This window comes from Canis aureus, chromosome 20 (assembly GCF_053574225.1).
Source record: "Canis aureus isolate CA01 chromosome 20, VMU_Caureus_v.1.0, whole genome shotgun sequence".
Taxonomy (NCBI): Eukaryota; Metazoa; Chordata; class Mammalia; order Carnivora; family Canidae; genus Canis; species Canis aureus.
The window spans coordinates 24,328,070-24,353,925 of NC_135630.1; the positions used below are offsets into that span (position 1 = coordinate 24,328,070).

Sequence of the window (25,856 nt, forward strand, 5' to 3'; positions counted from 1 at the left end):
AACCCGTATTGTGATTATATCTGCACTATGTTTCCTTTTCATAATGAGACTTAAATTGGAAGCTCTCACCTGAGTTGATGCCACCCATTTCTCTCTGGGCTGCCTGCCTTTTCTGCCTTATCTACAAATAAAGCTGTCTTTATGGCTGGGGCTTTGATTTGGCCACTCCTCTGCATCGGGATTTATATAGATATCAGACACCTAAACCTATAGTTCAAAGTCTTTTACCAAAGTATTCTAAGCTATTGGTAGTCAGGGACTCTCTTCCCTACCTTGAAACACAAACCAGGAGTTACAATATTGGCCAAACATGCTAGAGATTGCAGGCACATAGTACATGATCAAGCATCTCACAATTACTATCTCAAACTTTTTTCAGGATTTCAGGGCAAACACAATGGGCTCAAGAACTTTCTCCAGTCTATAGCTACTAAAAGACCCACTGAGAATGTCTGAAAGCATGCAACTTATTCATCAGACAAAAAGGAAGTATTGGAAGTTATTTCTAATGGAGAAATAAGTAAAGCTATATAATAATTGATATAGTTGGTGTTCACCTGCCAAAACTGTAAGAATGCCACATCTAAAATAAGATATTGGAATGAAACTTTTATTGAATAGTAGCAGTGTGCAAGATTCTTTACATATATTATTTAATACATAAAGTCCCACAAGACAGGTACAGTAGTCCCCCCTTATCCATGGGGGATTTGTTCCAAGATTCCCAGTGGATGCTTGAAACCATGGATAGTATTGAACTCTATGTATATTATATTTTTCCTATATATACATATCAATGATATACAGTTTTATTTATATATTAGGTAGAATAAGAGATTAGTAACAATAAACCATTATAAACATATAGTATAGTAAAGGTTATGTGAATGTGTACTCTCTCTCTGAAAATGTCTTTTCCTATACTCATCCTTCTTGTGATGATATGAGGTGAGAAAATGTATGAAATGAAGTGAGGTAAATGACACAGACATTGTTACAGAGCATTAGGCTACATTGAACTGCTGATGATATGTCAAAAGGAGGATCATCTATTTCTGGACTGTGGTTGACCATGGATAACTGAAATCGTGGAAAGCAAAACCATGAGTAAGTGAGGACTACTGTATTATTATTCTATTACTCTATAGAAGAGGGTGTTGAGGCCTAAAGAAGTTAGCCACTTTAGGTCAGTAGGAAAGGAAGAGCTAGCATTACATCCATTTGTTTATTAGTCTGTATAGTCCATCATCTTTCTATACCATGCTGATTTCTGAAAAAAAATTGACACTTTAAAAAATAACTTGAATAAGATTTTCTTTACTTGGGATGCCTTGGTGGCTCAGTGGTTAAGCATCTGCCTTTGGCTCAGGTCGTGATCCTGGGACGGAGTCCCACATCAGGCTCTCCACAGGCAGCCTGCTTCTCCCTCTGCCTAGGTCTCTGCCTCTCTGTGTCTCTCATGAATAAATAAATAAAATCTTAAAAAAAAAAAAAGATTTGCTTTGCTCTATGGTAGATAATATGAAACAAAAATGTAAAGGATAGTATATCTTAAATAAAACAGTTATTTAAAAAATTTGTGGAAAACGATAGAGGACAAATGTTTGGTGGCTGCAAAGGATGAATATAAAAGAAGCTACTGTTAGGGTGAAATCAGGGTTGGAAGGATCCTCGTGCAAGCCCTGGAGGAATGTCACTTGTGGATAGACAACACAGAAAATGTAAGGGCTTATTCTGATGATTTTCTACTTTACTTTTTATCTTTCAGCATATATGGTAAAGTAGGTTTCTAGTAAATGCTTTTTGAATTAATGTTAATTGTAGCAAGATTAGAGGTTGGCTTCTTTGTTACAGCCTTGCACCCTAGGCTCTTAAGGAAAACTCAGAAGCATTGACTTGTGTATTCCTTGTGACAGGCATAGTTAAACATTCTGGTCATTCAGCTTGGAAAGATACTGTGTGTGACATAGCTATTGTGGAGATGTGATGGAATGAGAGCAGAGAACTCTGGAGAACAGAAACCCCAGAGGCATATCATGACTACATCCAGAGCTCTCTAGCATAGCAGTCCCACATATGTTGCCTAAGATGGAATCCTTTTCTAGAGGCATTGTTCTTAAAGGGTGCTGTAAGGGTATTTATTATTTGATTAATTTGAATATTTATGTTATGTATGTATGTGTTATAGTGACATGTAGTATTTTGGTTTGTCAAGGCTATAGATAGAGAATGAAACATTGTCCCATTGTAATTAATTCAACTCAAATAATTATGTTTAGGTTTTCTCTGTAGACAAAAAATTATCTTTTCACTAGGGATTAACAATCATCAGAGATTTAGAAGAAAAGTAGAAAAGTATAATTCTCCTTTTAAGTTTCCAGGCTCTATTTATAAAGCTATAGTTTAGAGAGAGCCAGTTGTTTCTTCTAATAGGCTTTCGCTAGGTAATACTCTTAATGGAAAGGGTCATATACCATAGATGAGATTAGAGAGGCAGTTGTAGGATTCTGTTATATGGTTAATGGGAAGTATCTTGCTTTTTAAAATGTTCAATCCATTTTTGGATTCAATAATTATTGAAATTGGTATTTGTCAGAAGATTCTATTGCAGAAGCAATATTTTTTAATAAGCAGTTGGAAAATCTAATCAGAAAATTCTACATTAACTATGTAGAGAATTATTGAAATTGGTATTTGTCAGAAGGTGCTATTGCAGAATCAATAGTTTTGTTAGAAAATCTAATCAGAAAATTCTAATTATAAAGTAACAAAGATCAGAGCACAAATAAAATAGAGACTAAAAAGACAATAGGTAAAATCAAACCAAGAGCTGGTTTTTGAAGAGATAAACAAAATTGACAAGCCTTTAGCTAGACTGACCAAGAAAAAGAGAGAGATCAAAATTGGAAATGAAAGAGATGTTATAACTCATGCCTCAGGAATACAAAGGGTCGTAAGAGACTACTATGAATAATTATATACTGACAAATTGCACAACCTAGAACAAATGAATGAATTTCTAGAAAAACAACCTACCAAGACTGAGTCATGGTGAAATAGAAAATCTGAACAGACCAATTACTAATAAGGATATTAAATCAGTAACCAAAAACCTCCCAACATACACAAGTCTAGGATTGAATGGCTTCACTGGTGAATTCTACCAAACATCTAAAAAAAAATTAATACCAGTTTTCTCAAACTCTTCTAAAAAATATAACAGGAAGAAACTCTACCAAGCTCATTTAATGATGCCAGCCTTACTCTGATACCAAAACTATACAAGAATACCACAAGAAATAGAAAATATAATGGAATATTACTCAGCCATAAAAAGAATGAAATCTTGACATTTGCAATGATGTGAATGGAGCTAGAGAGTATTATGCTAAGCATAATAAGTTAGAGAAAGACAAATACTGTATGATTTCACTCATATGTGAGATTTAAGAAATAAAACAGATTAACATGGGGGGAAAGACTGTTGACTATAAAAACATAAAAGACATAAAACAGATACAAGGATCAATGAAACAAGATAGCGACCCCAGATATAAACCCATAATACAAAACTAATTAATTTACAACAAAAGATCCAAGAATATACAATGGGGAAATGATGGTCTGTTCAATAAGTGATATTGGGAAAACTGAACAGCTACATGTAAAAGAATGAAACTTGATCACTACTACCTTAAATCATACACAAAAAAATTGACACAAAATGGATTAACAACTTGAATGTAAGACAAAGAACCATAAGACTTCTAAAAGAAAACGTAGGCAGTAAGAACTTTGACATAGGTTGTGGCAATGATTTTTTTTTTAATCTGACACTAAGCAAAAGCAATACAAACAAAATAAGTGGGACTATCATACTGAAAGCTTCTGCACAGAAGAAAAAAATCAACAGAATGAAAAGACTACTTACTGAATGGGAGAAAATATTAGTGAATCATATATCTAGTAAGGGACTAGATTCAAAATTTATTTAAAAAAACCCATACAGCTCGATAGCAACAGCAACAAAAATCTGGTTAAAAAATGGACAGAGGATTTGAATAGAAATTTTCCCAAAGAGGATATGTAGATGGCCAACAGGTACATGGTAATATTCTCACCATCATTAATCATCAGGGAAATGCAAATCAAAACCACAATAAGATATCACCTTGCACCTGTTAGAATGGCTATTATTAAATAGACAACACATGCTAGTGAGGATGTGGAGAAAAGGGGATCCTCACATATGGTAAGAATGTAAACTGGTGCAGCCACTATGGGAAACAGTATGGAGGCTCCTCAAAAAATTATAATATGATCCGATAATTCTACTTTTGTGTATTTGTCCAAAGAAAATGAAAACACTAACTTGACATTGCAGAATTATCTATAATAGCCAAGATATGGAAACAATCTATGTCCATTGATAAATGAATGGCTAGAGAAGGTGTGATACATACACATATGAATACCATCAAAGTGAATGAAATTTTACCATTTACAACAACATAGGTGGACCTTGAGGGCATTATGCCAAGTGAAATAAGTCAAACAGAGAAAGATCAATATCACATGATTTCTCTCATATGGAGGATCTAAAAACAAACCAATCAGAAAACCAAGCTTATAGATACAGAGGACAGATTTGTCCTTGCAGTAGGCAGGGGGTGGAAGTGGGAATATAAATTCATTAAATTTTTTTTTGAAAAGGACAACCCATTCTCCTAAATAACCACCATTCTATTGCTGTACTTAAATTAATAGTAGTTTCATGATATTGTCTACTATCCAGTTCATATTCAAACAAAAAAAAAATCTGTAGTCAGTTACAATTCAGCCAATCACTTATTGTGTGATTATAGACAGGGTAATTACCTTCTCTGTTTCTTTAGCTTTCTAATCTGTAAATTGAGGAGGATAACAGGAAAGTGTGATACTTTCCAGCTTCATGATTCCATGACATGATGATGAGACGTAAGGAGGGTTTAAAAAGAAAACAAAGTAAAACAAAGCAAGCAAAACATACCACCTTGACTTAAGGCTTCCTGGATTTTTCCAGCTCCTGCAGCATTTCTCTTCTCCTAAGAAGCATGGCAATACTTCTAAAAAGGGTAGTCTGTAGGGCAGTCTACACTCCATTGAGGATGCTCATGGCTTCCCATGGCTGCCATGTTGACACACCCTGTGGTCACTTAGCTGCCTCCTAATATCATTTAATCATGCTCATCTGGAAACACTCTCTTCTTTTGGCTTCCATGGGACTATATTCTCCCTTCTGGATTTTTCTCTCACCTCACTAGATGATGCTTTTCTGTCTTTGTTGTTCTTTTTATTTCTTCCTTGTCTGTTTAAACTTCAAAAGTTAGAATATTTTATTTTATTTATTTATTTATTTATTTATTTATTTATTTATTTATTTATTTATTTATTTATTTATTTTTCCTAGGAAAAGTTCTCTCTTTGCTGTCCACGGGAGCCACCCTGCAGACAGCTTTATTCCTTACAGAAAGCAGTCCGTCCCTCGCCCTCCCTGCTGTTTGCCCAGTGGGTGGCGCCCCTCAGTCCTGGTCCAGGGCCTGTCAGCCATCGTCCTCCCCTTCGGATTCTTCCTCCGCAGACTCCGAGGCACTCTCGGGCAAGTCCTCTCCCATCTGCTGGAACCTTCCAGACTGTGCATCCCACATGTATCTGATGGTAACTTTGAATTCAGCCATCTCATACCCGAAAAGCTTCAGCACGCGGGCCTGCTCTGGGGTCAGCACATCACCCTCCTTGCACACCTCGTGGTCGGACAGCAGAGTCACCACACCTCTCTTGAGGGCAGTGGGCAGGCCCAGCTGCCTCAGCTGTGGCTCCATGGAGTGGGGGAACTGCTCCAGGGGCCCTGGGTCCAGGGTCACGGTGAAAGTTGCTTTGTTTCCTGCTCGAGCGAAGTCCATTTCCGTGTATTTTGTAAACCACTCATTCACTTCCTCCTTGGTGCGGTTGGTGAAAAGCAGGCCGACCTCACCCTTCAACTTCTTGCTGACCTGATGCAGGTTGTCTTTGTACTCGTCAGCTGGGCTTCGACCCAAGGCCACCATCATCACCTTGTTTTTGCCAAAGAACATCCGGCTGTGCTTCCAGGCGTTCCAGATGTCCTTCAGCTTGCTGTTCCTCATGTTGGCCACGGAGAAGATGAAAAGGTACTTGTATGTGTCCACACATTTCCGAAGCTCTTCTATCAGGTTCTGTTTCAGTTCTAAGCCTTTCTTGGCAGTTTTGGTTAAGGAAACTTTCTTGTCGCGCTTGGATTTGGGCATCGCGCTGCAGGCACGTGCGGCGGCAGGCGGCAGGCGGCCAAGTTAGAATATTTTAGAGTCCAAGTTGTACTCTTCACTATCTATATTCTAGTCTTAAGCGGGTCTTATCTATTCCTATATTTTTAAAGGCTATTTATATGTTGATGGATTTCAAAATTACCCATTGTTGGCTTCTCCACTTCAAATGCATGGCTAATAGACATTTCCAAATTCAACATAGGTGAAAAAAAGACTTGTAATTTTTTCACCGCTAAATTCATCCCTTCTCAGTATTCTCCAACTCAGTGCACCTCTGTTTTTTAACTATGTTGAAGCCAAGCATTTAAAACCTATCCATAATTCTGTTTCTCCCACTCCAGATATCATCTGTTTCAGCTACATGCCACTATGTAACAAACTACGCCAAATACAGTGGCTTTAAAGAAGAAATTTATTATTTCTCACAATTCTATGGGTTAGCTGAAAGTTTCTTTTTTGTTTTTAAAATTTTAATTCCAGTATAGTTAATATACAGTGCTACATTAATTTTAGGTATACAATATAGTGATTCACCCATTCCATATATTACTCAGTGCTCATCAAGATAAATGAATCTTAATCCCTTTACCTATTTCACCCATCCTCTTATGTAGCTCCCCTCTGGTAACCATCCATTTGCTCTCTGTAGTTAAGTCTGTTTTATGGTTTGTCTATTTTTCCCTCTTTGTTTGTTTCAGTTCTTAAATTCCACATATGAATGAAATCATGTGGTATTTGTCTTTCTCTGACTGGCTTATTTCATTTTGCATTATATTCCCAGATCCATCCATGTTGTTGCAAATGGCAAGATTTCATTCATTTTTATGACTAAATAAAATTCCATTGTATATACATATACCACTTCTTCTTTATCCATTAATCTATTGATAAACACTTGGGTTGCTTCCATAATTTGCTATTGTAAATGCTTCAATAAACGTAGAGATGCATTATCATTTTGAATTAATGTATTTGTATTCTTTGGGAAAATACTTAGTAGTGCAATTACTGGATCATATGGTAATTTTATTTTAAATGTTTTGAGGAACCTCCATACTGTTTTCCATAGCAGCTACACCAGTTTGCATTCCCACCAACAGTGCAGGAGGATTCTTTTTCATCATATCCTTGCTAACGCTTGTTTCTTTGTTTGATTTTAGCTATTCTGACAGATGTGATTGATATCTCATTGTGGTTTTCACTTATATTCCTCTACTAAATAGTGATGATGAGCATCTTTTCATGTATTTGTTGGCCATCTGTGTACAGTCTTCTTTGAAGAAATAGCTGTCCATGTCTTCTGCCCATTTTTATTTGGATTATTTGGGTTTTTTGGTGTTGAGTTATATAAGTTTTTTATATATTTGGATACCAACTCCTTATTAATATATAATTTACAAATATCTTCTCCTATTCAGTCGTTTGTGTTTTAGTTTCTCTGGTGGTTTCCTCTGCTATGCGGAAGTCTTTTATTTTGATATAGTTCTGCTATTTTATTTTTGCTTTTATTTCCCTTGCTTCAGGAGAGATATCTAGAAAGATGTTACAGCTGATGTCAGAGAAAGTATTGCCTATGCACTCTTCTAGGATTTTTATGGTTTCATGTCTCACATTTAGGTTCTTAATCTATTTTGAGTTCTTTATGGTGTATGGTGTAAGTTAGTGGTCTAGGTTTATTCTTTTGCATGTAGCTGTCCAGTTGCTCCAAAAACCGTTTGTTGAAGAGACCTTCCCATTGCATATTCTTGCCTCTTCTGTTGAAGATTAATTGACCATATAATTGTGAGTTTATTTCTGGGCTTTCTATTTGATTCCTTTGATTGATATGTTTCTGTACTAGTACCATACTGTTTTGATTACTATGGCCTTCTAAGTATATCTTGAAATCTGGGATTGTGATACCTCTAGCTTTTTCTTTTTCAACATTGCTTTTGCTATTCAGCATCATTTATGGTTCCATACAAATTTTAGGATTGTTTGTTCTAGTTCTGTGAAAAATGTTGGTATTGTGATGGGACTGCAGTCAATGTGTAAATGGTTTTGGTAGTAAGGACATTTTAGCAACATTTATTCTTCCAATATATGATCATGGGATATCTTTCCATTTGTTTGTGTCATTTCTTTCATCAATTTTGAGAGTGCAGATCTTTCACCTATTTGGTTAAGGTTATTCTTAGTTATATTATTATTTTTGGTGCAATAATAAATGAGATTGTTTTCTTAATTTTTCTTTCTGCTGCTTCATTATTAATGTATAGAAATGCAATGGATTTCTGTATAATGATTTTGTATCCTGCGATCTTAGTGAATTTATCAGTTACCGTTTTTTGGGGGGAGGGGTGGGTTTTTTAGGGTTTTCTATATTTTGTGATGTCATCCACAAATAGTGAAAATTTTATGTCTTCCTTACCAATTTGGATATATTTTATTCCTTTTTCTTATCTGATTGCTATGACTAAGACTTTCAGTATTATATTTGGGAGTTTCTCTTGCTAGTTTCATCTGAGTTCACTTATGTGGTGAATTCAGCTGACAAGTTGGCTGAACTGCAAGGACCAACATGGCTTAATTTACATGTCTGGAAGTCGATTCTGGCTGTCATATGTAGTGCTTTATCTCTTTTCCATATGACTCCTCACTTAATTATAAGCTAAGTATACTTTTTTATGTGGGATCTCATGGCATTAGTTCAAGTGAACAAAACTGGTATCTGCAATGTCTAAGGCCTAGTTTGAACTTTACATAAAGTTACTTTCTCTCCATCTTATTGGTTAAATCAAGTCATAAATCAGCCCAGATTTAAGGACGTGAATATATTCCATTTCTAAATGGGAGGAAAAGAAATTCACCTTGCAAGGGGACATGTATACTGGGATAAAAGAAATTTGTGGCAACTAATTTATCACGTACTCCATCTACCTATTCTATGTGTTCTAAATCCAAAAATATATCCTGACTACATTACTTCTCCACACCTTTTGCACAAAGGCTGTTTATGACAGTATAATCTGGTCTGCTGCAGTAGCTCTTAACAGCTCACCCTGCTTCACTCCTAGTAGATGCTGCCTGCCTATCCACCCACATCCCTACACACACTTGCACACATATTATCTCTCTCTTATAGCTGCCAGAATAGTCTTTTAAAATGTAAATCCGATTCTGTAGCTCTTTCTGTGAAAATAATTTCAGTAGCTTTACACTGTTGTAGAACAGGAGGCTCTCCACAATTCAGCTCCCACTTATCACTCTGACTTATCTATCAGTCTTCTTGATCACAGTGATCCTGGATAATTCAGGTGATATTCAGTGAAAATGACATACTGGTCTTTTATCTTTTTCTTTTTTTCAAATATTCAAACATGTTGAAATCTTTTCGTATCTTTAGGTATTTACCTTGAATGTTCTGTTTCTAGACATTCACTTTGCTGGCTCTTCTCCTTCAGATCTTGTTCAGCTCAAAGAGCTCTGCAGGGAGTCCTTTCTTTGACTTTCTTACACGTGCTTATTTTCTCTAGCCAGCCAATCTCTGAAAAAAAAAATTGTTTTGTGAAAATAACACAACATGCAATCTACTCTCTTAACAAGGTTTTTAGTATATAACACATTACTGTTGATTGTAGGTACAATGTTGTATAGCAGATCTCTAGAATTTATTCATCTTAACTGAAACTTGATGTCCCTTGATTACTATCTTCCATTTCCCTTTCTCCTTTAACCCCTGGAAGCCACCACTCTGATTCTATAAATTTGACTATAAATTTGACTATTTTAGATACCTTATATAAGTTGAATCATGCGTCATTTGTCTTTGTGATTGACTTATTTCACTTAGTATAATATTCTCAAATTCATCCATGTTGTCACATATGATAGAATTTCCTTTTTTTATAAAGGCTGAATCATATTCCAGTGCATGTGCATACTACAAATTCTGTATTTTCACCTGTCAATGGACGTTTAGGTCATTTCCACATCCTATCTATTGTGAACAGCACTGTAATGAACATGGAATGCTAATATTGCTTCAAAATTCTGATTTCAATTCTTCTGGATAATACCCAGAAGTAGAATTATTAGATCATATTGTAGTTCCATTTTAATTTTTTGAGGAACCTAGGTACTGTGTTCCATACCAATAGTGTGCAAGTGTTCTAATTTTTTTACATCCTTACCAATACATTCTTCTTCTTCTTCTTTTTTAAATAACCATCCTGACAGTATGAAGTGATATTCCATTGTGGTTTTGATTACATTTTCCTAATGGTTAGTGGTTTTGAATATCTTATAATACATGTGTTGGCCATTTGTCCATCTTTTTTGGAGAAATCTCTATTTGAGTCCTTAGCCCATTATTTGAATTATTGATTTTTTTTCTGAGTTATAGAAGTTCCTTATATATTTTGGAGATTAATCCATTATTGAATATGTAATTTACAATTTTTCCCCCATTCTACATGATCTTTTTCATCTGTTGGTTGTTTCTTTTGCTATATGGACACTTTTAGTTTGATGTAGCCCACCTTGTTCATTTTTGGTTTTGTTTCCTTTGTGTTCAATGTCATATTCAGGAAATCATTGCCAAGATCAGTGTTATGAAGCATTCCCCCTATAGATTGTTTTAGAAATTTTAAAGTTTTAGTTCTTATATTTAAGTCTTTTATTCTTCTTGGTTCTATTGTAAATGGGATTATTTTCCTAATTTATTTTTTTTCCTAATTTATTTTTAAGATAGTTTGTTGCTAGTATACAGAAAACAGCTGTTTTTTGTGTATTTATTTTTATCCTGTAACTTTACTGAATTCATTTATTAATTCTAACATATTTTAGTGGCCTCTTTATGGTATACTACATATAAGATCATTTCACTTGCAAACAAAATTTTACTTCTTCCTTTCTGATTTGGGTGATTTTCTTTTTCTTGCCCAACTATTGTAGCTGGGACTTGCAGTAGTATGTTAAATAGAAGAGATGAAAATGGGCATCCTTGACTTTTCCTGATCTTAGAGGAAAAGCTTTCGGGTTTTTAATGTTGAATGTGATGATACTCAAGGGATTTTCACGTATGTCCTTTATTTTGTTGAGATAATTTTCTCTATTCCTAGTTTGTTGAGAGTTTTTACCATGAAAAATTATTGAATTTTGTCAAATGCTTTTTCTGCATATATTGAGATGGCCATGTGATTTTAATCCTTTATTTTTCTAATGTGGTATACTGTATTAATTGATTTTCATATGTTGAACCTTCCTTGAATCTCAGGATAAATCCCACTTGGTTATGGTGTATGATCCTTCTAATATACTGTGGGATTCAGTTTGCTAGTATTTTGATGAGAATTATTGCATTTAGGGGTACCTGGGTGGCTCAGTCAGTTAAGCATTTGATGCTTGATTTTGGCTCAGCTCCATGCTCAGTGGAGAGTCTGCTTGAGATTCTCTCCCTCATTCTCCTTCTGCTCTTCCCCACCATGGGCATGTGCTCTCTTTCTCTCTCTAAATTAATCTTTTAAAAAAGAGAATTAGTTCATATATGTTCACCTGGAACATTAGGATTAATTTTTCTTTTCTGGTGCTATCTTTCTTTGGCTTTGGTATCAGGGTAATTCTAGCTCATAAAATGATTTTGGAAGTGTTCTGCTCTTTTGAATTTGGGGGAAGAGTTTAAAAAAGAAAATTCTTTAAATGTTTGGTAGAAATTACCAGTGAAGTCATCTTGTCCTGGGTTTTTCTTTAGAATTTTTTTTATTACCGATCCAATCTCTGTAGTAGTGATAGGTCTGTCCAGGTTTTCTACTTCTTGAGAAATGTTGGCAGATCGTGTATCCAGTAATTATCAATTTCTTCTAAGCTACCTAGTTTGTTGGCATGTAATGTGCTGCATCACATAAGTTTGAATATATTGTGTTTTCCTTTTCTTTTGTCTTGAGGTATTTTCTAATTTCCTTTTTGATTTCTTCTCTGACTCTGGTTATTTAAGAGTGTGTTGTTTAATTTCCATATATTTGTGGATTTTCCAGTTTTCCTTCTTCTATTGGCTTCTAGTTTCATTCTATTATGATCAAAAAATACTTGATACCATTTTAATCTTAAATTTGTTAAGACGTTTTGGCCTTGCGATCTAGTCTATAGAGGGATACTTATACACATGAGAAGAATGTGTATTCTGCTACTATTTGGTGGAATCTTCTGTATATGTCAGTTAGGTCCATTTGGTTTATAGTATTGTTCAAGTCTTTTGTTTCTGTATTGATCTTCTATTGGATGTTCTACTCATTTATCTTAATGCCGATCACCCATTATTCTTACCCCCCACCTACCTCCTGTTCAGCAAACCCAGTTTGTTTCCTAGAGTTCAGCATCTCTTATGGTTTGCCTCCCTAGTTCCATCTTGTTTTATTTTTCTTTCCCTTCCTCTTTGTTCATCTGTTTTGTTTCTTAAATTCCACATATAAATGAAATCATATGGTATTTGTCTTTCTCTGACTTATTTTGCTTAGCATAATACCCTCTAGTTCCAACCATGTCATTGCAAATGGCAAGTTGGCTGAGTAATATTCTATTGTATATATATGCCACTTCCTCTTTATCTATTTTTCTGTTGATGAACATCTGGGCTCTTTCCATATTTTGGCTATTGTGGACATTGCTGCTATAAACAGTGGGGCACAGGTGCCCCTTAGAATCATTATGTTTGTATCCTTTGGATAAATACCTGATAGCGCAATTGCTGGCTTGTAGGGTCGTTCTATTTTTAACTTTTTGAGGAACCTGAATATTGTTTTCCAGAGTGGCTGCTCCAGTTTGCATTCCCACAAGCAGTGCAAAAGGGTTCCCCTTTCTCTGCATTCTTGTCAACATCTGTTGTTCCTGAGTTGTTCATTTTAGTCATTCTCACTGGTGTGAGGTGGTAGTTCATTTTGTTTTGATTTGTATGTCATTGATGCTGAGTGTGGTCAGCATTTTTTCATGTGTCTGTTGGCCATTTGAATGTCTTCTTTGGAATTATTGTCTGTTCATGTCTTCTGCCCATTTCTTAACTGGATTATTTGTTTTTGAGTGTTGAGTTTGATAAGTTCTTTATAGATCTTGGATACTAGCCCTTTATCAGATATGTCATTTGAAAATATCTTCTCCCTTTCTGTAGGTTGCCATTTAGTTTTGTTGATTGTTTCCTTTGCTGTGCACAAACTTTTTATCTTGATGGAGTCCTAATAGTTCATTTTTGCTTTTGTTTCCCTTGCCTTTGAAGATGTGTCTAGCAAGAAGTTGCTGGGGCCAAGGTCAAAGAAGATGTTGTCTGTGTTCTCTTCTGGGATTTTGATGAATTCCTGTCTCACAGTTAGGTCTTTCATCCATTTTGAGTTTGTGTATGGTGTAAGAAAGTGGTCCAGTTTCATTCTTCTACATGTGGCTGTCCAATTTTCCCAACACCATTTGTTGAAGAGACCATCTTTTTTCCATTGGATATTCCTTCCTGCTTTATTGAAGATTAATTTGCCATAGAGTTGAGAGTCTATTTCTAGGTTCTACATTCTGTTTCATCTATGTGTTTTTGAGCCAGTACCATACTATATTGATGACTACAGCTTTTAATACAGCTTGAAGTCCAGAATTGTGATATGTCCAGCATTAGTTTTCTTTTTGAATATTACTTTGACTACTCAGGGTCTTTTCTGGTTCCATACAAATTTTAGGATTATTTGTTCTGCTCTGTGAAAAATGTTGATGGTATTTTGATACGGCTTGCACTGAATGTGTAGACTGCGTTGGGTAGCATAGACATTTTAACAATATTTGTTCCTTTCAGCCACTCCATGTCTTTTGATTAGGAATTCTAATCCATTTACATTTAATTATTGATAAAAAAGGATTTACTGTTGCCTTCTTGTTCATTGTTTCCTATTACTCTTGTAGTTCCTTTTCTGTCTTTTCCTCTCTTGCTATCTTCATGTTTTGTTGATTTTTGGCATTGTTATACTTTGATACCTTTTTATTTTGTGTAACTTGTGTTTTTTTCATGTGTGTGGTTATCTTGGGGCTTACATAAAATATTTTATAGTTGTAACTTTTTAAGCTGGACACAAGTTCACTTACATTAAAAAAACTACTTTAATCCCCCCTACTTTATCACAATTTACATCTTTTCATATTGTATATCTTAATATATTTTTATTTTGATTATTTTAATACTTTTGACTTCTATTGTAGTAGAATTAAAAGTGATTTACCTACTACCATTATAGTAATATAGGATTCTATACTTGTCTGTATATTTCACCTGTATCAATGAGTTTCATACTCTCTCATGCTATCTTATGTTTATTGTACTTTTATTTCAATTTGAACTCCCTTTAGCATTTCTTATAAAATAGTTCTACTGGTGATAAATGCCCTCAGCTTTTGTCTGTCTGGGAAAATCTTTATGTCTCTCCTTCACTTTTGAAGGACAATTTTGCTGGCTATAGCATTCTCATTTAGCAGTTTTTTTTCATTTACTACTTTGAAAATATCATCCCTCTCCCTTCTGGCCTGGAAGGTTTCTGCTGAAAAAAATCCAATGAGAGTCTTATGGAGACAGGGTTCCCTTATAGGGATCAAGTCTTTTTTTCTCTAGCTGCTTTCAAACATTTCTCTTTGTCATTTGATAGTTTGATTATAATATCTTGGCGTGGATTTATTTGATGTTATTATTTGGTGTCTTTTGAGATTCTTGGATCTAGATATCCATTTTCCTCCCCACATTTAGGAAGTTTTCAATCATTATTTCTTTGAATAAGCTTTCTGGTTCTTTCTCTCTCTCATCCTTCTTAAAAGTCCCAGTGTCCAAACTAATATACATGATGGTGTCTTTTTTTTTTTTTTAAAGATTTTATTTATTTATTCATGATAGTCACAGAGAGAGAGAGAGGCAGAGACACAGGCAGAGGGAGAAGCAGGCTCCATGCAGGGAGCCCGACGTGGGATTCGATCCCGAGTCTCCAGGATCGCGCCCTGGGCCAAAGGCAGGCGCCAAACCACTGCGCCACCCAGGGATCCCATATGATGGTGTCTTATAAGTGTCTTATACTTTAGTTTTTTCATTCTTTTTTTGTTTTAACTAGTGAATATTTCCAATTGCCCATCTTTGAGATTTCAGTTTCTTTTATTCTGCTTGATGTACTCTGATGTGGAAGCCCTCTAGTGAATTTTTCAGTTTCATAATTTTACTATTCAGCTCCATGATTTAATACTTTTTAATGTTTTCTATTTATGTGGAAATTCTCACTTAGGCCATGTATTGTTCTCATGACCTTAGTGAACACCTTCCCTGCACTCCCCGGACATGGCTTATATTAATTACATGATACAATATAATATCAATGCTTAATAGCATGATTATGTACAATACATAAATTTGAACTATGTACACATCTGCAGGTCTAATTCAGAACCAAGACACATGAAATTGAAAGCAAAACTGCATGCTTTAAAGTGAACATCTTTATCACAGGAATTTTAAATTTTCTGCCAGGTAAATCATATAATTTCATTGCACTAGGGTCAATTTCTCAAGAAGTATCTTGTTCCTTTCTTTGGAGCATCTTTGCTTGATTCTTTATTGTCTTTGACTCTCCGATTTTTAAAAGAGAGAAGCAAGCCATTTGGGGAGCCCCCTCAGTAAAGTTGTAGTACTGAATATATGAACCAACATTTTCCCTCCTTTTTTTTAAATTTATTTTTTATTGGTGTTCAATTTAGCAACATACAGAATAACCCCCAGCGCCCGTCACCCATTCACTCCCACCCCTACCCTCCTCCCCTTCTACACCCCTAGTTCATTTCCCAGAGTTAGGAGTCTTTATGTTCTGTCTCCCTTTCTGATATTTCCCACACATTTCTTCTCCCTTCCCTTAAATTCCCTTTCACTATTATTTATATTCCCCAAATGAATGAGAACATATAATGTTTGTCCTTCTCCGATTGACTTATTTCACTCAGCCTAATACCCTCCAGTTCCATCCACATTGAAGCAAATGGTGGGTACTTGTCATTTCTAATGTCTGAGGAATATTCCATTGTATAAATAAACCAAATCTTCTTTATCCACGCATCTTTCGATGGACACCGAGGCTCCTTCCACAGTTTAGCTATTGTGGCCATTGCTGCTATAAACATTGGGGTGCAGGTGTCCCGGCGTTTCATTGCATCTGTATCTTTGGGGTAAATCCCCAACAGTGCAATTGCGGGGTCGTAGGGCAGGTCTATTTTTAACTGTTTGAGGAACCTCCACACAGTTTTCCAGAGTGGCTGCACCAGTTCACATTCCCACCAACAGTGTAAGAGGGTTCCCTTTTCTCCGCATCCTCTCCAACATTTGTGGTTTCCTGCCTTGTTAATTTTCCCCATTCTCACTGGTGTGAGGTGGTATCTCATTGTGGTTTTGATTTGTATTTCCCTGATGGCAAGTGATGCAGAGCATTTTCTCATGTGCATGTTGGCCATGTCTATGTTATCCTCTGTGAGATTTCTCTTCATGTCTTTTGCCCATTTCATGATTGGATTGTTTGTTTCTTTGCTGTTGAGTTTAATAAGTTCTTTATAGATCTTGGAAACTAGCCCTTTTTCTGATAGGTCATGGTCATTTGCAAATATCTTCTCCCATTCTGTAGGTTGTCTTTTAGTTTTGTTGACTGTATCCTTTGCTGTGCAAAAGCTTCTTATCTTGATGAAGTCCCAATAGTTCATTTTTGCTTTTGTTTCTTTTGCCTTCGTGGATGTATCTTGCAAGAAATTACTGTGGCCGAGTTCAAAAGGGTGTTGCCTGTGTTCTCCTCTAGGATTTTGTGGAATCTTGTCTCACATTTAGATCTTTCATCCATTTTGAGTTTATCTTTGTGTATGGTGTAAGAGAGTGGTCTAGTTTCATTCTTCTGCATGTGGATGTCCAATTTTCCCAGCACCATTTATTAAAGAGACTGTCTTTCTTCCAATGGATAGTCTTTCCTCTTTTATTTAATATTAGTTGACCACAAAGTTCAGGGTCCACTTCTGGGTTCTCTATTCTGTTCCATTGATCTATGTGTCTGTTTTTGTGCCAGTACCACACTGTCTTGATGACCACAGCTTTGTAGTACAACTCGAAATCTGGCATTGTGATGCCCCCAGATATGGTTTTCTTTTTTAAAATTCCCCTGGCTATTCAGGGTCTTTTCTGATTGCACACAAATCTTAAAATAATTTGTTCTAACTCTCTGAAGAAAGTCCATGGTATTTTGATAGGGATTGCATTAAACGTGTATATTGCCCTGGGTAACATTGACATTTCACAATATTAATTCTGCCAATCCATGAGCATGGAATATTTTTCCATCTCTTTGTGTCTTCCTCAATTTCTTTCAGAAGCGTTCTATAGTTTTGAGGGTATAGATCCTTTACCTCTTGGGTTAGGTTTATTCCTAGGTATCTTATGCTTTTGGGTGCAATTGTAAATGGGATTGACTCCTTAATTTCTCTTTCTTCAGTCTCATTGTTAGTGTATAGAAATGCCATTGATTTCTGGGCATTGATTTTGTATCCTGCCACACTACCAAATTGCTGTATGAGTTCTAGCAATCTTGGGGTGGAGGCTTTTGGGTTTTCTATGTAGAGTATCATGTCATCTGTGAAGAGGGAGAGTTTGACTTCTTCTTTGCCAATTTGAATGCCTTTAATGTCTTTTTGTTGTCTGATTGCTGAGGCTAGGACTTCCAGTACTATGTTGAACAGCAGTGGTGAGAGTGGACAACCCTGTCTTGTTCCTGATCTTAGGGGAAAGGCTCCCAGTGCTTCCCCATTGAGAATGGTATTTGCTGTGGGCTTTTTGTAGATGGCTTTTAAGATGCAGAGGAAAGTTCCCTCTATCCCTACACTCTGAAGAGTTTTGATCAGGAATGGATGCTGTATTTTGTCAAATGCTTTCTCTGCATCTAATGAGAGGATCATATGGTTCTTGGTTTTTCTCTTGCTGATTTGATGAATCACATTGATTGTTTTACGAGTGTTGAACCAGCCTTGTGTCCCGGGGATAAATCCTACTTGGTCATGGTGAATAATCTTCTTAATGTGTTGTTGGATCCTATTGGCTAGTATCTTGTTGAGAATTTTTGCATCCATGTTCATCAGGGATATTGGTCTGTAATTCTCCTTTTTGGTGGGGTCTTTGTCTGGTTTTGGAATTCAGGTGATGCTGGCCTCATAGAACGAATTTGGAAGTACTCCATCTCTTTCTATCTTTCCAAACAGCTTTAGTAGTATAGGTATGATTTCTTCTTTAAACGTTTGATAGAATTCCCCTGGGAAGCCATCTGGCCCTGGACTCTTGTGTCTTGGAGGTTTTTGATGACTGCTTCATATTCCTCCCTGGTTATTGGCCTGTTCAGGCTTTCTATTTCTTCCTGTTCCAGTTTTGGTAGTTTGTGGCTTTCCAGGAATGCGTCCATTTCTTCTAGATTGCCTAATTTATTGGCGTATAGCTGTTCATAATATGTTTTTAAAATCGTTTGTATTTCCTTGGTGTTGGTGGTGATCTCTCCTTTCTCATTAATGATTTTATTAATTTGAGTCTTCCCTCTCTTCTTTTTAATAAGGCTGGCTAATGGTTTATCTATCTTATTAATTCTTTCAAAGAACCAACTCCTGGTTCTGTTGATCTGTTCCACAGTTCTTCTGGTCTCAATTTCGTTGAGTTCTGCTCAAATTTTAATTAACTCTCTCTTCTGCTGGGCGTGGGGTCCATCTGCTGTTTTTTCTCTAGCTCCTTTATGTGTAAGGTTGGCTTTTGTATTTGAGTTCTTTCCAGTTTTTGAATGGATGCTTGTATTGCGATGTATTCCCCCCTTAGGACTGCTTTTGCCACATTCCAAAGATTTTGAATGGTTGTACCTTCATTCTCATTAGTTTCCATGAATCTTTTGAATTCTTCCTTAATTTCCTGGTTGACCCTTTCATCTTTTAGCAGGATGGTCCTTAACCTCCACGTGTTTGAGGTCCTTCCAAACTTCTTGTTGTGATTCAGTTCTAATTTCAAGGCATTATGGTCTGAGAATATGCAGGGGACGATCCCAATCTTTTGGTATTGGTTCAGACCCGATTTGTGACCCAGTATGTGGTCTATTCTGGAGAAAGTTCCATGTGCACTTGAGAAGAATGTGTATTCAGTTGAGTTTGGATGTAAAGTTCTGTAGATAACTGTGAAATCCATCTGGTCCAGTGTATCATTTAAAGCTCTCGTTTCTTTGGAGATGTTGTGCTTAGAAGACCTATCGAGGGTAGAAACAGCTACATTGAAGTCACCAAGTATAAGTGTATTATTATCTAAGTATTTCTTCACTTTGGTTATTAATTGGTTTAAATATTTGGCAGCTCCCACATTCGGGGCATATATATGAGGATTGTTAAGTACTCTTGTTGGATAGATCCTTTAAGTATGAGATAGTGTCCCTCTTCATCCCTCACTACAGTCTTTGGGGTAAATTTTAGTTTACCTGATATAAGGATGGCTACCCCTGCTTTCTTTTGAGGACCATTTAAATGGCAAATGGTTCTCCAACCTTTTATTTTCAGGATGTAGGTGTCCTTCTGTCTAAAATGAGTCTCTTGTAGACAGCAAATAGATGGGTCCTGCTTTTTTATCCAGTCTGAAACCCTGCGCCTTTTGATGGGGTCATTAAGCCCGTTCACATTCAGAGTTACTATTGAGAGATATGAGTTTAGTGTCATCATGTTATCTATTCAGTCCTTGTTTTTGTGGACTGTTCCACTGAACTTCTTCTTAAAGGGGAATTTTAAGAGTCCCCCTTAAAATTTCTTGCAGAGCTGGTTTGGAGGTCACATATTCTTTTAGTTGCTGCCTGTCTTGGAAGCTCTTTATCTCTCCTTCCATTTTGAATGAGAGCCTTGCTGGATAAAGTATTCTTGGTTGCATGTTCTTCTCATTTAGGACCCTGAATATATCCTGCCAGCCCTTTCTGGCCTGCCAGGTCTCTGTGGAGAGGTCTGCTGTTACCCTAATACTCCTCCCCATAAAAGTCAGGGATTTCTTGTCTCTTGCTGCTTTAAGGAGCTTCTCTTTATCTTTGTAATTTGCAAGCTTCACTATTAAATGTCGAGGTGTTGAACGGTTTTTATTGATTTTAGGGGGGGATCTTTCTATTTCCTGGATCTGAATGCCTGTTTCCCTTCCCAGATTAGGAAAGTTTTCAGCTAGGATTTGTTCAAATACCTATTCTGGCCCTCTGTCCCTTTCGGCGCCCTCGGGAACCCCAATTAAACGTAGGTTTTTCTTCCTCAGGCTGTCGTTTATTTCCCTTAATCTGTCTTCATGGTCTTTTAATTGTTTGTCTCTTTTTTCCTCAGTTTCCCTCTTTGCCATCCACTTGTCTTCTATGTCACTCACTCGTTCTTCCACCTCGTTAACCCTCGTCGTTAGGACTTCTAGTTTGGATTGCATCTCATTCAATTGATTTTTAATTTCTGCCTGATTAGCTCTAAATTCTGCAGTCATGAAGTTTCTTGAGTCCTTTATGCTTTTTTCTAGAGCCACCAGTAGCTGTATAATAGTGCTTCTGAATTGGCTTTCCGACATTGAATTGCAATCCAGATTTTGTAACTCTGTGGGAGAGAGGACTGTTTCTGATTCTTTCCTTTGAGGTGAGGTTTTCCTTCTAGTCATTTTGCTCAGTGCAGAGTGGCCAAAAGCCAGTTGTATTGGGAAAAGGAGAAAAAGAGAGGAGAGAATAAGGAAGCGAGAAAAAGAAAAAAGAAAAAAGGAAGAAAAAAAGAAAAAAAAGAAAAAGTGGAAGAAAAAGAAAAAAAGGAAAAAAGGGCGGGGGAAGGAAACAAATCAAAAAGCAAAACAAACAAACAAATAAACAAAAAAACAAAACAAAAACAACAACAACAACAAAAACCCATGGGGGAGTATCTTCTGATTCTGTATACTTTAAGTCCCTTGACTTCCCCTGGAACTTGTCCATCTAGCTGGTCTTCTGGGGGAGGGGCCTACTGTGCTGATTTTCAGGTGTTAGCACTTGGGGGAGTTGCTCTGCCCCCTACCTGGTGCAGGGCTCAGTGGGGGTTGTTTACCCCGTGAGGCCCCAGGAGGAACAACCACGGTGGCAGCTCTGGAGCCCTGGATTCAGCTCCGGCAGGAACTACAGAGCTCTCCGTCTGCAGAGCCTGGAGGCTCCGGGGCGGGTCCACTGATCTGCTCAGCTGGGGCAGGAGCGTCCTTGCTGTCCTGGGCCCTCTGGCCTCTGCCTGTCCGGGGGGGAGGCCGGATCCCGGGCTGTGTCCCCGGCGCCCTGGGCTCCGGGGCCTGCGCTGTTGGATTCGCGCTCCCGCCCCGCAGCCCCCTCCGCGGAGCCGCCCCCGAGCCCCCGGAGCTGCAGCCCTTAGGGAGCTCGGCGCACTCTCCCCGGGGCGCAGGTGTCTGTTAGTGTCCCAGGGAGCCCGAGGGCATCCCTGCCCTCCTGGGTCCTGCTCCACCTCCCTGCGAGCCCCTTTCCGCCCGGGAAGGTTGGTGCAGCTTCTGCTTCTCCAGGACGGGGCTCTCCTGTCCTGGGGACACTCGCCCCGGCCTCAGCCCGGCTCCTCGCGGGGCCCCTCCCCCTTGGAGGCCTTTGTTTCTTTATTTCTTTTTTCCCGTCTTCCTACCTTGATAGAAGCGCGAACTCTTCTCACTGTAGCGTTCCAGCTGGTCTCTCTTTAAAGCTCAGGCCGCATTTGTAGATTTTCAGGATGATTTCAAGGTTATCTAGGTAATTTGGTGGGGACAGGTGACTCGGGGACCCAGTCTTCCGCATCTTGCCCCTCCTCCAACATTTTCCCTCCTTTAGAAGCTCAGATCTAGGGAATCTCTTCCTAGTACTGCACCAGGGACAGCAACTCTGAACACAGCATTTCCTGAATCTTCCTACTGGCTTGATTCTGGCTTGTATTTGCCTACAGTACAGGAAAATTTCAGTTAGTTTCTGGATTTATCACAGAGAAAATGTGCCCATGAGTTGCTTGTGGGAGGAGGAAGGTCCAGGGCTTACTCTACCATATTGCTGACATTATTTCTTTGCCAGCCATTTTTTATTATACCACTATGTTTTATTTTCTTCATAGTTCTTTTCACCATCTCAAATTAACCTGCTCATGAATGAATATACTTGGTTACTTTATCCTTCTTTACTATAAAATTATAAGCTCTACAAGAGCAGGGACCTACGTTGTTGACTCTTATATTTCAAATGTCTTAAGATATGCTTAGTGCATAGTAAAATTTCAATAGATACTTATCTGGTAAATTAATTTATTAATCAGTGTTCAGTTATAATTTCATCCCTGCATCCCAAAATCAAAGTTATTTTTCATGCCTTTGAGGGAGACAGAATAGTCTAATGCATGGGATGATGGTAGAGATCATGTACTACTCATTAATTTTCAAGCATATGTAAAGTGATTTAGGTTCTCTGTAACTTGTGATTTGTTTCATATGAGATTACGTTTGAAGTTCTTCCTTCCCTATTTCAAAAGAATGATGTCAGTGTGAAATAAAATCATTTTTGTAAACCTCTTAGACAAAATTCACTATAAACCAGACACTACGTAAGTACTTTCATTTGCTTTAGTCATGATTAGTTGGGAAAAAAATGTTTTATAGCCTAATAAATTGTCTTAGGGAGCATGGGTTACATTTACTGAGTTATTCTGTATAAAATAAATTCAGCTAATAGGTATAAATATCATATATATCAATGTATTATGTCAAGTGCCTAATATTCCTCCCAAATCTTTCTAGATCATTGCCAAATGTTTTAGGCAATATTGTGCTTTTACCTATAATTGGGAAATGCAATAAGAAATAAGGCCTTATGTTTAGATATTACTCATAAATTATTTTAAAAGCCTCATATTAATTTTAAAAGAAGACATACTGCTTCTGCTCATTTTAAACTAGGAATATATTACCTATAAGTATACTAACTGGCCTGTGTGCCACTGTGCTAAATATTTTAGATATATATTTTTTATTTTTAAACATATTTATTTATTTGAGACAGAGATGGAGATAGTGAGACAGGAGCAAAATTCCCACTGAACAGGGAGCCCAATGTGGGGCTTCGTCCCAGGATCATGATCTGAGCCAAAGGCAAATGCTTAACTGACTGAACCATGCAGGTGCCCCTTAGATATTATTTTTATGTATAATGACTCTATGAAGTAGGTGATATTATTCTTATTTTACATAAGAGACAACTGAGGTTCAGACTAGTAAACTGGCTTACCCAGAGTCACACTGTGCATAGCAGAGTTGGGTTTTAAACCCAGGTTGGTATGACTCACTTGATCAGAGAACACAAAACCTAATGTCAGGGGGAGTTAGGCAGAGAATATGAATATGTGAAACCTTGGTGTATGATGTAAATGGAGCAGCAGGTGTTGTAGCCAAATCTAAGAGCAAAATCCACTGTCAAAAGGCATTCCAAATTAAATTAAACAACAAAACCCCCAATACAATAAAGCATTACAGTACACAGGCCATCACCCTACAGACTAGAAATGCTATGAGGTTAGAAGACTTTTGCTCGCCATTGTATCTGGCAAGAACTTCACAAGTGCTCAATAAATATTTGTTGAATTAATGACTTCAGAGCCTGCCTCTACTATATTCTATTACATATTCTACTTTGAGAAAAATTAAATATTTTGTTGCTTCAGTCTATGAGAAATATTTTTACTACTGATTTGAGAGATAAATTGCCTATAATTATGTCTTTCTGTGAATTCTAGCTATTTATAAGAAAATAAAATAATCTCCAAAACCAATTTTAGGTTTCAGTAAAGGCAGTATTTAATTATACTATAATTTAACAGTAGTTGCAGAAATAAGAAACCCTTCAGGCAGTGATAGAAATTGTATTTGTTGTCAGAGAAACACTTTGGCCTTTTCATTTTTTAAAAACTAAATTTCTTTACTAATTAATTAATTACTTAAATTCAATTTGTCAACATATAGTATAACACCCAGTGCTCATCCCATCAAGTGCCTGTCACCTAATTACCCCAACCCCTCACACATCTCCCCTTCTGTAACACTTTGTTTCCAAGAGTTAGGAGTTTCTCATGGTTTATCACCCTCTCTAATTTTTCCTACTCAATTCCCCTCCTTTCCCTTATAATCCCTTTTACTATTTCTTATATTCCACATATGAGTAAAACCATATGATGATTGTCCTTCTCTGACTGACTTATTTCATTCAGCATAATACCCTCCCGTTCCATCCATGTTGAAGCAAATGGTGAGGTATTCGTCTTTTCTGATGGCTGAGTAATATTCCATTGTATATATATATATTCCACATCTTCTTTATCCATTCATCTGTCAGAGGGCAGATGGCTGTAGCTCCTTCCACAGTTTGGCTATTGTGGACATTGCTGCTGTGAACATTGGGGTGTAGGTGTCCCAGCATTCCACTACATCAGTATCTTTGGGGTAAATACCCAGTAGTGCAATTGCTGGGTCAAGGGTAGCTCTAATTTTTAACTTCTTGAGGAACCTCCACACTGTTTTCCAGAGTGGCTGTGCCAGGTTGTATTCCCACCAACAGTGCAAAAGAGTTCCCCTTTCTCCATGTCCTCTCCAACATTTGTTCTGTCTTGTTAATTTTAGCCACTCTCACTGGTGTGAAGTGGTATCTCATTGTGATTTTGATTTGTATTTCCCTGATGGCAAGTGATGTGGAGCATTTTTTCATGTGCTTATTGGCCACGTGTAGGTCTTTTTTGGAGAAATATCGGTTCATGTCTTCTGTCCATTTCATGACTGGATTGTCTGTTTCTCGGGTGTTGAGTTTGATAAATTCTTTACAGATCTTGGATACTAACCCTTTATCTGATATGTTGATTGCAAATATCTTCTCCCATTCTGTAGGTTGTCTTTTAGTTTTGTTGACTGTTGTTTTTGCTGTGCAGAAGCTTTTTATCTTAAGTCCCAATAGTTCATATTTGCATTTGTTTCCCTTGCCTTCATAGGTGTATCTTGAAAGAAGGTGCTGTGGCCAAGTTCAAGAGGATGTTGTTGGTCTTTTCATTTTTAAAAGGCAATATCACTAAAATAAAGGTGATTTACTATTTTATACAAAGAAACCAAATACTATTATTGAGGATAAATTCAATTTGAATTAAATGATTTATACCACTTGGCAAAAAATCTAATTTAATAATTCATTTTTATTTATTTTAAATTTTTTCCAATTTAATACTTTTTAACCATAAAAAGTGTTATTTGCCTTTACTGTAGCAATATTGAATATTCTTTACAACTTACTATTGTGTGCTTCATTTTTAGAAGGTGTATAATTTAAAAGCAGTGTTTAAATTTTTCAAATAAATTTTGCTGCTGTAGCAGTGGGTTATATACTAAGCAACTACAAATATGACTATCCTATGCGAGTAAACATTTAAAGTTTAAAATATACACTTAAAATAAAAATAAAATATACACTTAAGGTTCTAATTTTTTGTTTTATC

The 25,856-nt window shown here is 36.8% G+C and overlaps 1 long non-coding RNA gene and 1 pseudogene across 1 annotated transcript in view; both read right to left on the bottom strand.

Annotated features, from left to right (window-relative positions):
- The window catches only part of LOC144291921 (uncharacterized), an 81,739-nt gene extending 59,465 nt beyond the window's left edge, over positions 1–22,274 (bottom strand). The window contains exons 1-2 of the long non-coding RNA XR_013359469.1: positions 21,993–22,274; positions 9,717–9,849 (exon numbers count right to left, since the gene is read on the bottom strand). This is a non-coding gene — a long non-coding RNA (uncharacterized LOC144291921). The remainder of the gene's footprint in view (positions 1–9,716; positions 9,850–21,992) is intronic.
- Positions 5,456–6,337, bottom strand: LOC144291920 (mRNA turnover protein 4 homolog pseudogene; annotated as a pseudogene).
- Positions 22,275–25,856: the final 3,582 nt, after the last annotated feature.